General features: G+C 33.9%; 1 protein-coding gene across 1 annotated transcript in view; it reads right to left on the bottom strand.

Annotated features, from left to right (window-relative positions):
- The window catches only part of LOC150105270 (inositol hexakisphosphate kinase 3-like), a 250209-nt gene that overhangs the window by 176264 nt on the left and 60833 nt on the right, over positions 1-13112 (bottom strand). The gene's annotated exons all lie outside the window — the stretch shown is intronic.

Genomic DNA, 13112 nt, shown 5'->3' on the forward strand with positions numbered 1-13112 from the left:
CTTTCTTCATTTCTCTCTCCTTTTATTCTATACTTACACTTTCATGTTCAAATTATACATATGTACAGTTAATGTATTTATATGTAGCGTTTTTTAAATAAAAACAAACTTCAAATTTATAAATGGGATGAATGAAAAATTATGAACGCAATTACATTTGTTATTTGCAGTATGTTACAGCATGATTATTATACGCAAACATATTTAGAAATTGAAATTTGTATTAATGCTGTAAATTTTATTGTGAATATGCAAGGCTTTTTTTTTTAAGATAATAAACTATTGTCGATGCTGAAAAAAAAAGTAATTTTTTAAAATAACGTATGTATAATACACGTTGAATGAATATTAACAATGGTTTAATGCATTTATTTACTTATAACTTCATTTATAGCGTATCTAAGATAATATTTCACGTATATTTCTGGTTGGCCAAGTGGTCAACGTATTTATTTTCGCACCAACATGCTGTGAGTTCAAATCCTGTTTTGGGGATGTTCTGTGAATGACTTACGTCTTTTCTGGATGTGGTTATTGGAGGCTTGAAGAAGTTCCATGCTTGAACTGTAGATCTGAGTTTCCAGATTATATATATATATATATATCATTATATACGAGATTACATTATATATTATAAATAATAAAATATAATATTACTACGATAAAGAGCCAAAAGGCTATTTAACTTAAAATATAATATTATTTATTTATTTCTCTATACATTAGAATTGTAAGAATAGAATAAAAGGAGAGCGAAATATATAATGGTGACAGCTGCGTGAGCAAGAGAACAATATCCTACCTAGCCGCAGAGCCAATAGGATAATGAAGCCTATTACAATTTGCGTAAAAAATCCCAATGAATTAGGCTAAAAACCCTGAAAAATTCTTTGGAGATTTGGATGCGGAACCAAGTCCGCCAGTTACGAATCTTTGCTCTAGAAGTTAATAAGGTAATTTCATTAAATGACTTATCCCCTTTCATTTTACTCAAAGGATCCAGCTGACCTAGTTACTGAACGAATCTTGTAAGCAGAAGGAGTGGGGTGGAGGGTCAAAGAACTTAAAAAGAGAACAGAGTTCACACTGTTGTGTAAACGTGGTATTTAAAACTAAGAATGTAGTTAAGATCTGGAAAAGGTAGTCAGGACAAAGGGCCAGATAGATAATAGCTGAGTTTACACATCGATGAATTGTCTATTGAAGAATGCAGTGTCAAGAAGGAAACAAATGGAGTTCCGCATAGCTCTGTCCATGGGCTAATGTTGTTCAGGGTATATTAAAGTATAAATATGAATGTGTTTAAAAAATAAAAAATAAGCGCCTATTCTAATATCTTTATTCTGACATATTCATGTGTGACACATAAATCCACTTTCATATTCACTTTTCTACAAGTCGACACATGTTTATGCATTTGTCCCACCCTGTCATCTATCCCAGCTCAGAAGAAAGTAGTGTCATCAAATGTCTCGAACTAGGAAATGACAGCGTTCAGCACATCACCGTCAGAGCAAATTGCTTGCAGACAGGGTGTTCCATCAGCTGTGCAAAGAGATTGAAATCACTAATGTTCACACTTTTTATTAATTTCAGAACCTAGTGTTCTCTAATCAAGATAGCAGGAACAATGTCGTATAAGGAATTCATTGAGATTTTAATCTCTCAGGCAGCTTATTTTGTCCGTATTCTATGATTGAGAGACTCCTAAAACAATATACATTGTCATCTGCAATGGACGTACAGTTATGCCTGAGTCGCTATTCGTCTTTGTCCTGAAGTTAGCGACTTCACTTTAGAAAGGTGCTACTCTTTATTTCACTTTATTTTACACCAGAAATCGGATTCCGAGGCCCTTCTCTATGTATGATCATGTTTCTAGTTGTTCTATTATAATGCAGTGATGATGCAGCTGCAGGCAGCCAATATGAAGCCATCTGGTTAAGGTATGAGGAAACCGACCATGCAGACACCTTCTTCACTTATTCAGACCGTCCTTTTGAACGATTTTGTCATGTGCGATGTGCCTTACCTTTTATTATTATTTTTTAAATGCCCTTGCAGGCTAGGCAGAGATATTCAGATCAACTCAAACTACATAAAGATATTCAGATGTATGCAACATTAGACAGGGTTACCGGTTAAATAAGAAAAACACTCTTCAAGAGTATTTGAATAGACGTTACTAAGATTGCAGACGAATGGTAAGTACTGTAAATATATATATAATAATATATTATTATTGTTGTTGTTATCGCAAACTCTCCACATATATTGAAAAATTCCAAATCATCCCCAAAACACAATATAGTTTTCAGAAAAGAAAAAGAGAGAAACAGCAACACTCCTGGAAGATTTTTCAGACCTAGTGATTTATCTAATGCAGCGTATAAACGTTGCATTAGATAAAACAGAATAGTGTTAGTCGTTTTTATTGACTTAACAAAAGCATTTGGCAGACTAGCACACAAAACCTTGTTGAACAAACATATATCGGAATCGGAGGTTCAAAGCATACATGAAAAACAGAAAACACATTACACGTATAGGATCAGTGCACAGCAAAGAGGTACCGGTAATATGCGGAGTACCACAAAAAAGCTGTTCTTCCTCCCATTCTGTTTAACATGCCCATACACACAATAGCCATCTTCCCTTAACTGAGGCAGTTTTACCATTACATTACGATGGATAAATATTTAGGTAGTTTAAAAAATGTACATTTATATTTATAAAGAATTAAGTAATCTGCATATTTTGTACTGAATCCTATTGTACAGATTCTGGGAACAAAGAGAACAGGCCACACTTATATGGGCAGCAAGGAGAGAACACAAAATACAGGGTGGCCATAAAATAACTTTCCCTCTTTGGTGGTATCTGTAGCTAAAACCAATAAACGGAATGAGACCAAATTTTATATTGAGACTTTTGAAGGCATGGGGAGATGATTTCCGTGAAAAAAAGATTAAGTACAAAAAGTCGCCGATAGGGGAAATTTTGGCGCTGGCGGAGCCAAAAATAAGCGGATAATTACATTAAAGGCAGATAAAATGGAATAATAACATTTCGACGGTGTAAGCGACAGCCGCATCACTCATTCCAGCTGGATATGTGGCATGTTACAATGATAATAAGAATAAGAATAATTAAACTAAAACAACAACTAGCGAGGGACACAGAAATTAATGTAGTGATTGAACTCACAGGAAATAACGTTTTATCCATCAGAATCAGGGTCCCCTGGACCACATACACGATTTTCAATGTGTTGAACAACAACAGCAACGTCTGTTACTGTCTCTTCTTGCACTGCTTTCCGTCCTCTGCCAGGTCTAACTGCTAGTGATCCAGTTTCTTCAAACTTCTTAATCATAGCTCTCAGTGCTACAGTGGCATAGGACTTGTACGCAGGTTATGAAGCCTTCTAAATTCCTGAAGGGCTGCTACGGCATTGCACTGTTTAAGGTAAAACAACTTAAACATTTCGTCAGTCATTTGAATAACTGCCTGAACGTTCCCAATCCCTTTTTAAGTGGAATTGGTGGCGCTGCTGTCACGTACGCACAGTAAAATTTGCATAATCCTTTTTACCTGCGTTTACTACAAATAAATGACTGCTCTCGGCTGCGCTGCGCCAGCGCCAAAATTTATCCTATCGGCGACTTTTGGTACTAAATCTTTTTTTCGCGGAATTCATCTTCCCATGCCTTCGAAAGTCTCAATATAAAATTTGGTCACATTCCGTGTATTAGTTTTAGTACAGATACCTCCAAAGATACAGGGTTGCTATAAAATTAATTTATAGCAACCCTGTATCTGAGGTGAAATACTTATGCCACCACACAGTCATGCTAAAACATTACTTCAGCCCAACTTAAAGAGTAACCAGAACAACATATCAGATAACAAGCCCATAGCCAACAAACTACATAACATAATAAATAATCATTACGGAAAAGCCACCCGAAGCTTCTACATATAACTGACGTGATCGACAAACTGCCATTCGATGATAGATACCTAGGGACATTCAAAGAGCCGAAACAGGCGCTACATAAATATTATAGTGAGAATGAAAATTAGAGCAATTCTTGTCTCTCTCTCTCTTTCTCTCCGCCCTCTCTCTCTCTCTCTCTCTCTCTCTCTCTCTCTCTCTCACACACACACACACACACACACACACACACACACACACACGCATGCTTCCAAGCCATTCATATAGACAGTTAAATCTACCACTCGTGACGGGTACTGAAGCAAAACCAGGAAACCATCGCCATTTATTATCTTCCTCAGATAAGCTCTGCAGAAGCTTCAAGGAAGAAAACAGAAATGCCACCTAAAAAAACAAGTACATCAAAAAGAATGAACTCATTAACTTGTATACTAAATTTTTGTAGAGAAGTAAAATATCTGTATCGAATACAGAATCTATAAAAAAATATTGAAAGACAAACACGAAAAACAAAATCCAGAAAAATTATGTATATTAATATAAAACTATTCGATTATTATTATTACTATTGAACCGTATGTTGTATTACTGCTTTGTAATAGTGAACCGAAGGCGCGTTCGTGCCAATCCATATGTAAATATGATAGATAAATATTTAGGTAGTTTTAAAAAATGTATTTGTACTGAATTCTTTTGTACTATACAGAAAAAATGCGTATGTCTCATTGTTTATATATATATATATATATATATATAACTCAGGAACTCATCGAGGGGGGGGCAATACTATTTACACCAGCTGCCATACCTATTATTCAATTCATTCACGCCACTTCCAACGGCGATCTATTCCAATCATGCACCACTCTATGAGAGAAAAATCTAGCTCTCACCCCTTTTCTTGCCGGCAATCATTCTCGGCTTCCAAGGGTGCCCTATCATCATTTTCCCACCCTCCATAAAATGAAAAATGCCATAAACTGAAATCCTATATGATCCTTCCAGAAATTGCAAGTATCAATCCTATCATTCCTCTTTCTTCTGATTACAAGCGTCTGCAGCCTACAAATTCTCAACATATCTTCATAATCCACAATCCTGATATAATTTTAACACTATCCTTTGTACTCTCTCCATGGTATCAGCATCACCGTGGAAACCAGGAGACTAGACCTGCGCGCAGTGGTCCAAGTGAGGACCACAATCAAGGCCTTGTAAAAAGGCAAAATAACATCCTTATCTTTACATGTGAACGTTCATTTCAGCAGTGCAATTATCTTTTGAGTTGTATTTGCAATCTTTGCTACATGGCCTCTGAACTTCAACTTCCTCTCTAATAAAACTCTAATATCCCTAGCCTGATCAGTTTCATCTAACATAACCTCACCATTATAATATGACATTGGATAGCTAATCTGACCGAAGTGCATGGTTTTACATTTACTAACATTAAACTGGTAGCCATTTTCCAATGCTCACAATTCCAGCCTATTCAAATTATTCTGCAAGTACTGCATATCAGCAGCATTCCTGATTACCCTACCTATCTTTGCATCATCACCAAATAGCTGTATATCGCTTGCCAAATCCTTCCCAATATCATTAATGTGCAGATTGAAATAACAGTAGATCAATGTGGTACATCACTGTTTATCTTAAACCTCGCAGACTCGGATCCCCCGCAGACCACTTTTTGATATCTGTCAGTCAGCTATCCTCTTAACCACGCTAATATTGTATAATCCAAACCCATTTTCTCCAATTTATGCAACAGCCTACCATGCTGTATTCTGTCAAAAGCCTTAGCAAAACCCAAAAGTATCATGGTGTATCCATTTCCCTTGTCTAGTTCAATGGTAACATTATTGTAGAATGTGAGCAAGTTGCTAAAACATTACCTTCTCTTAGTCAATCCATTGCAGTTCATTGCAGAGCGATTCACTGTCAACCTATTTCTGAATGGAAGTCCTGACCAACTTTTCCAAAATCTTAACCACCACTCCTCAGATACTGATTGGACAATAGTTAGATACATCGATCTTTGCACCTCCCTTGTGCAATGAAATTACCATACATTCTTTCCATTTCTGTAGAATCTTTCCTGTTATTAAACTCAAATTATATAGCCTGGTCAAAGGAATAGCCATATCAGCTGAACAGTCTTGTTAGCATCAGCTTCCATTGCAACAGCTGTAGTACTTCCTCCTCATACACATGAATATCCTTGTACAGCGAAGAGATAGCGGTGAGTTCAACTTTGCATATAACAGGTTGATAGCCTTTAGCAAAATGGGTACTCATTAGCTGAAAAATCACTTCGGCATCAGTTGCCCTTACACCATCTGACTTCAGAAGAGTTATTCTTTCATATTCATTCTTTCTTTCTTTTACTTACAGCATAACATTAGAATTCTTATGAGTTGTCTTTAATTTGAAGAGCCAGTTTCTTTTCTATTCTAGCGTGCTGTGCTTATAATTTTTTATAAAGGATATCATCCTTACGAATCTCTTGGTTAATTAGATTACACATCCATTTCACTCCTACTCTATTTATTCTTCGAACTCTAGGGACACATTCTGATACTGCATCATTTAGGTATTTTTTTAAATATGGGAAAGATATCACAATGTCCTTCACATCCGTCGACTGATACCATAGCGCAGAACCCAGCATATTAGGTGGTCATAATTTCCTGCTTTGTAGTTCATCATGTAACCATTTCTGAACTGAACATTTATAAACTTAGTCACTTCTCAAATGAGTATTGCATGATCACTGTCACCAACTGGAGGCAGAATAGTTACGTATTTAAGTGAAACCCCTTCTGACACTATAATCAGATCTAACACTTTTTTTTACCATTATTCCTGTCACATGCTGCTTGAAAACGTTGTCTCGCAACAGCTCAATAAATTCAGTTTCATTCTTCTCATGCGATATCACAGCTACCCATTATGATTATTCTTTTCGCACCCATCGTATTTGTTTGGTGATGCATTTCTCCGTCCCTAGCAACCGATCCACCAGGTCTGTAACATCACCCCACTATGTATTTAATCTTGTTAGACTCCACCTTACACTAGTTGGCTTCAAGCTCACTGCCATATGAAAAACTGTTACTAGTATTCCAGCCATAGATCTCAACTCTAATTGTACAACACTGGTGACTATTCTACCTGTTGCTTATAATTTTCATTAAGGACATCATCCTTAAGCACACGGTATTCCTTCCACATCATCTTTTTCTTACGAATCTCTTGCTTAATTAGTCATCCGACATCATTAGCAGAACTCCCCCTTCTATCTTATCGTGTCTATCCTTCCTAAAAATATTCTACCCTTTGCACTCGATGCCATACCAGTTAGTATGTCTGATTCGGATAGCCAGGTCTGGCTAATGCCTACAATATGAGGTCCCAATATATTATCCAAGCAACAAACTTTACTCCTTTGTTTCTGATATTCCTAGCATTCGTGTACAGACATGTACACGAATATGTACATGTCTGTACACGACGTCTGTACTGGACAAGCGAGTGTTAAGATGTTTTTTTTTTTTTTGTGTACTCTTGTCTGCGGTCAGGATGACACAGTTTAACAACGTGCAGATCTCTGTTCTTATCTAGTTCCTTACTTATGTAGACATCTTTACACTTGCTTGATAGGTCCGAACCGGACGAACACAGAATCGTTCTCTCTTCATAATCATTTCCATAATAATAACCATTCCCCATCATTAACACATTTACCTAACAGTGTCTCTCTTACACACAGGATTCTCACGATTCCTTCCATCAGAATTCAGTTTCTCTGACTCTCTGTGTTAGGTCTTACATCAATAATTTTTCAAGACTCCTGGTGCCAAACGCATTCAATTGTATGCCGTCCTTCTTTTACAAATTCATTCTTCCTTTATACTCACTCCACACATCCAAAGACTTGCATCCATTCCTTCTACACAGACTACTCATCGAATCGTTTGCCATCATAGCCCTTCTGCACAATTCATTTCCTTCATATTAGTCAATATTCTAACGATTTTTTACTTTCTCACTCTTCACTCTCGCTTCTTCCAACAACCCTTTCATATCCTTTATCATACTGAATTTATCGCTAGTTAAGTCATTGGTACCTACCAGAATCACGACCTCTTTTCTTTTCTTTTTTTTTCAATTGCTTGCGTTATATTTCTAATTTTTTATTCGGGAAAACTTGACGTTAGAACCCGCTCACCAATGGCATGTTTAATGACAGGGGTCACCTTACCAAATAACATCCTTCTTTTAACAAACAACGTTGCTTATCTGATTTTGACACTAAATACTCTAAGAACACGAAAATCTACTCTAATATACTATAAAGCAAATATTTTCTAAGTAAAATCAATAAAACAGATAAAAATGACCAATTTTTCAAGAGCACTAAATTACACCGACCACTCACAATACAACCTCGAACCCAATATCAACTTAAATTCTATGTAAACTATATTAAAAATAATATACAGTAGTAATTATAGAAAGTCAATGAATAAAAAAAATAAAGGCAAAGGCATATTTTCGAAAAATTCTCTCTAAAAGTATGAAAATAAGAGAAGAAAAATATATACTGAAAGTTTATTTTTCACTTGGTTAGACAATAATAAATTTAGTTTAATCCTTTATCCAAGTGTGAGCAAACAAAGTTTACGCCTGAAATAAATTAATATAAATATAATTAATATTAATATTAATATTAATTTAATAAAAATACATACTGTTGAATTTTTTGAGTAATAAAAAATTTATATCGCAAGCCTAATTTTATGAATCAGTCGTTTCACAGTTTATTCCCTTCTGCTAGCATTACGTCAGAAACGAAATACACATAGCCCTCCAGTTCACACTACTACATACTTCGTTTGCTTGTATTGCCTATTTTGCACATTAACTCTAATACTAATATGAATAAATTTAATATGCTAATTTAAGTATAATATTCATATGTTGAAAGTAAAGATTTCTATTTGTGAGATCGATGATTCATAATAGTAGACGACTGTTAATTTTACAATGCATTTTTGTTAACGGTGAGTACTTTTATTATTATTATTATTATTATTATTATTATTATTATTATTATTATTACATTAACTCTTCTGCAGACAAAAACATCGAGGGAGAGAGAGAGGTTTTTACTATTAATAATATATATATATATATATATTATTATTATTATTATTATTATTATTATTATTATTATTATTATTATTATTATTATTATTGTTGTTGTTGTTGTTAATGGTATAAACCTCTATGGTATAACAGTGTATATATATATATATATATATATATTAAATTATCGATAAAACAAACACAAAATGCACAATAAAGACTTTCATTAAATTCTATATCTATATCTTTATTCATTGCTGATTTAATTCATTATGGAAGTCTGCGCGTTGACACTAATGAGATTAGATCTTGTCATTAGTCTGTTATGTATATCAATTTCCTGCGTTACTCATATCGACTTGCTATGAGCACGCCTAAAATGAAAAAAAAAAAAAGAAAGAAAGAATACGAACCTCACTATTTCCGTCTATGATACTTTTTTCCCGTCTATGATATATTTTAATATAAGACTCTTCTTCAAGAAGAAAATTTTAGCTTCAATTTTAAAATTTAAATTTTAAAAACTCACTTTCATTTTAATAAATTCTCGTATATATGCTTTTCACTACATGTCGAATTTGAACCTACATCCTTTCTAACTGAAGAAAGTTGCAAAAATTAATGACAAGAAATAAGTTACCTGATTTATCTTGATAACACATTATAGCTGTTTCTGTTAAAATATGACATGACATTTTACTGCTGTATACAATTAAGTTCAGATATAATATTCGTAGCTTTTTTGGCCAAAGAGAAGACGAATGCGTTTATATTCAAAAAGCATTTTCTATGTGTTTATGTTAGCAGACGATAACGCTTTTGCTTAAAGCGCCTCGAATATGTTCGGAGCCATCTTTGAAATGCTGGAAAGAGAACTAAATAATTAAGCATTAATAACATTTATAAATAATTGCGAATGTTACATTTCATCTTACTTGAAAACATGCATGATAATACTTCTTACTTTTTTTATATCATAATGCTAACACGCAGTACGACATTAACGTAAAATGGCGAACAATGACAATAAACAAAAATATATTAACTCATTTTTTTTGCAATATTTTTATATCTTCAAAACTAAAGACGAGTATCCTAACCATATCGTAATCTTCCTCAAATCCTAACGATATGGTGTGTGTTTTGATAAAACATAAGGTTTTTCTTTTCAAATTTCCAGATGCATATATTTATTGCTGCACTTGGAGCATAGTTATAACCACGTATTATAAATGCTTGGAAAATGTTGTTACGATTTTTAAAATATGTTAAGCTGCTAAATTCTTTAAGAGAAATGCTTTCACTTTTTTGTGACGTGACATTCTACACAGGGCCTCAATAGTCGAGGCGAAGAGGCGATTCTTTTCTTATTAATTAGATTCGTCAATTGCAGCTGACTGTCCCATTTAACGAAAGGAAAAATTATACTCTCTGCGCATAAATTTTGGATTCACTTTGGTAAATGAAGAGCTGCAACAGCAATGCTAATTTATTACAACAAATAACCCGCAAGTTGTTAGTCCTAAATTCCAGTGAGATATTAAGAGAATATAGCAACTATACTGATGGTCTAGGTGAAGTATCACTGGCACCTTGGCATAATGCCAAATGCATTCAGGTCAGCGAAAACAAAGTAGATGCGCATGTGGCAAAGCAAAACTTTGATAAAGCCAATAAGCAAATAAATTATGTATTGTAGGACAGCAGTCGATGCAGCTATACTTGAGCATCTCATAAAGTATTGGCAAAGAAAAAACATATGTCGATATTATGCTTATTATACACTGCATTTATAGAATATTGAATAATAGTGTACGATATATAAATAAGTATATGTTACCAACGTTAATGAAATATTTTTATTGCAGCCCGTTATTATTTAAAAATAATTTTATTTTTCAAGGTTCTTCCTTGAAAATTAAAATTAGGTTCAAAATTGTCTGCAATGAGTGAAAAAAACAGTTATTTTTATTACAACGAATTTGCCACATGTCATATGTCGTGTTATTTCCATCCAGATTTGTCTATTATGGATCTCCATATACTCTATGTTTGTATTAGGTTAATCTCTTTTTTTGAAGACTTTCATGTCTCACAATATGACTCATATATGATATTTTTATTTTCTATATGTTATTTATTAGACCCATTTGAGCACCATTATCTCCAAAACTTCTTCATTCCTCTTCTGGATTCATGAGATCTTCGATGCTCTTCTGTACGTTTACATATCGAAAGCATCAGTCCTTCTACTGTTTTCCTTGTTTATTGTCTATGTTTCTGATCCATAAAGAAAATTAGACTAAATAAAGCATTTGATCATTCTAAATTTATTTTTTTCCGTTTTTTTTTGTGGTTTATTCTGTTAAAGGTAAATTTTATAATTAGTATTCTTTTAATCTCTTTTCATTTTCCATTCTCTAATTAAATGTTGTAAATGAGAGTGACATTTAACTTGTTCTATAATTCAGTTTTTTTTTTTTTTACTTTGAGTACTCTGCTTACTATCATTACTTTACTTGTTATTTTTAAAATTTAATATAAGACTGTAGATTTACTCTGTGTATTCATTTTCTATGTTAGTTTTTGCAAGTCTTCTTCTTTCAATCAGTACTCAATACAGTATCATCTGCATAACAAAGATTAATTATATACCTTCCTCCAATTTTTATTCCCTCCAGTTCTTCCATACTTTCAGAAATTTCTTCGCTGCAGAGGCTGAACAGAAGATGAAGAAGCACACAACCCTGCCTATTTGCAGTTTGGTTCAGTATGTCTAGGATATCAGTCTTTTGTCATTCCTGTCTAATATTTTCTTTCTTTATCAATGCTGCTAATAATTTATTATGGACAACACCATCAAATTCTTTGTTATAAAACAACGATAATCACTTTTCTGCTTTTCTAAGTTGCTTTCAAGTGATATGCTGATATTTGAAGCTATCCTATCTTATTCTTCAATTTTTCATCAATTCAATTGAACATCATTTATTTAATTTCTTATTTCTGCTTTTATTCTTTCGAGCATAATTCATAATAATAATTTACGAAGTCCGCGCGGTTAGCCTAGTGTCTATGTGCTTCACAACCATATGCCTTGGAAAGGAGTGTCCTGGGTTCGATTCCTGTCGCCAGCGTGAGGAGCTTAGGATCTTTCTCAGACATAGCTAAGTTAGCCGGTCTTGGGCGTGGACAGCAAGGCTTTTCTCCCAAGTTTATTTGGGGTTTTTCCTCCCGGAAGCAGGCAAATCGGCCCCGTTAACACACGCAGCTACAGCCATAGAATATGTCGGGAGGCATAGGCTAGTCACCTTATCCTCGGGTCGGGTACGACTTAGAAGGGCTTAAGATAACTTTGTAACAGGCCAGTAGGCCTGCACGTAGAAGGGAGAAGAATTTACGAATATTTCCAAGGGAAAAAGTCTGAAAAATCAGGTCTCGGGCTGTTTCGAAAACTCCCTGTGATTCTTTACAAATTCAAGTGACAGTGAAAGGAAGAATATTTGATTTCATCATCCAGAAAGCAAGTAAAGGCCGTTATCCGAAAACTTTTATGATCGTGCTGTGAGGTTTCTTATGAGGTTTAACCTCGTACTAATTTCATTTTTTCTTCTTTTTAAACAGAGTTAAGAATTATATATGTAATTTTCATTCTAATTTTAATTGTTAATTTTAATTGAAACACAAGCTTCAACCAAATCATTTGAAAGGGCACAAAGGGGTAAAACGTATTTAAAATATGTCCTGCAACAACTCCTCTCTAGCTGGATGGATTTAATATAAAATAGGCTTTAGCATTAATACAAAATATGTTCGGCTTAATTTTCAATCGATACATTTTTGACAAAATGATTCGAATTGAGGATAATAATTTCGTTAATGAAATTAGGGAATTATGTTGGTGCTTAAATTCAGTTGGTTATTATGAAATGCGCCTTTTCATGATTGTCTGAGATCTCTCTATTTTTATTTATTTATTATTTATTATTTTTTTTATTGA

This window comes from Typopeltis vanoorti, chromosome 6, assembly GCF_054136105.1.
Source record: "Typopeltis vanoorti isolate ZY-2024b chromosome 6, IOZ_Tvanoo_1.0, whole genome shotgun sequence".
NCBI lineage: Eukaryota > Metazoa > Arthropoda > Arachnida > Uropygi > Thelyphonidae > Typopeltis > Typopeltis vanoorti.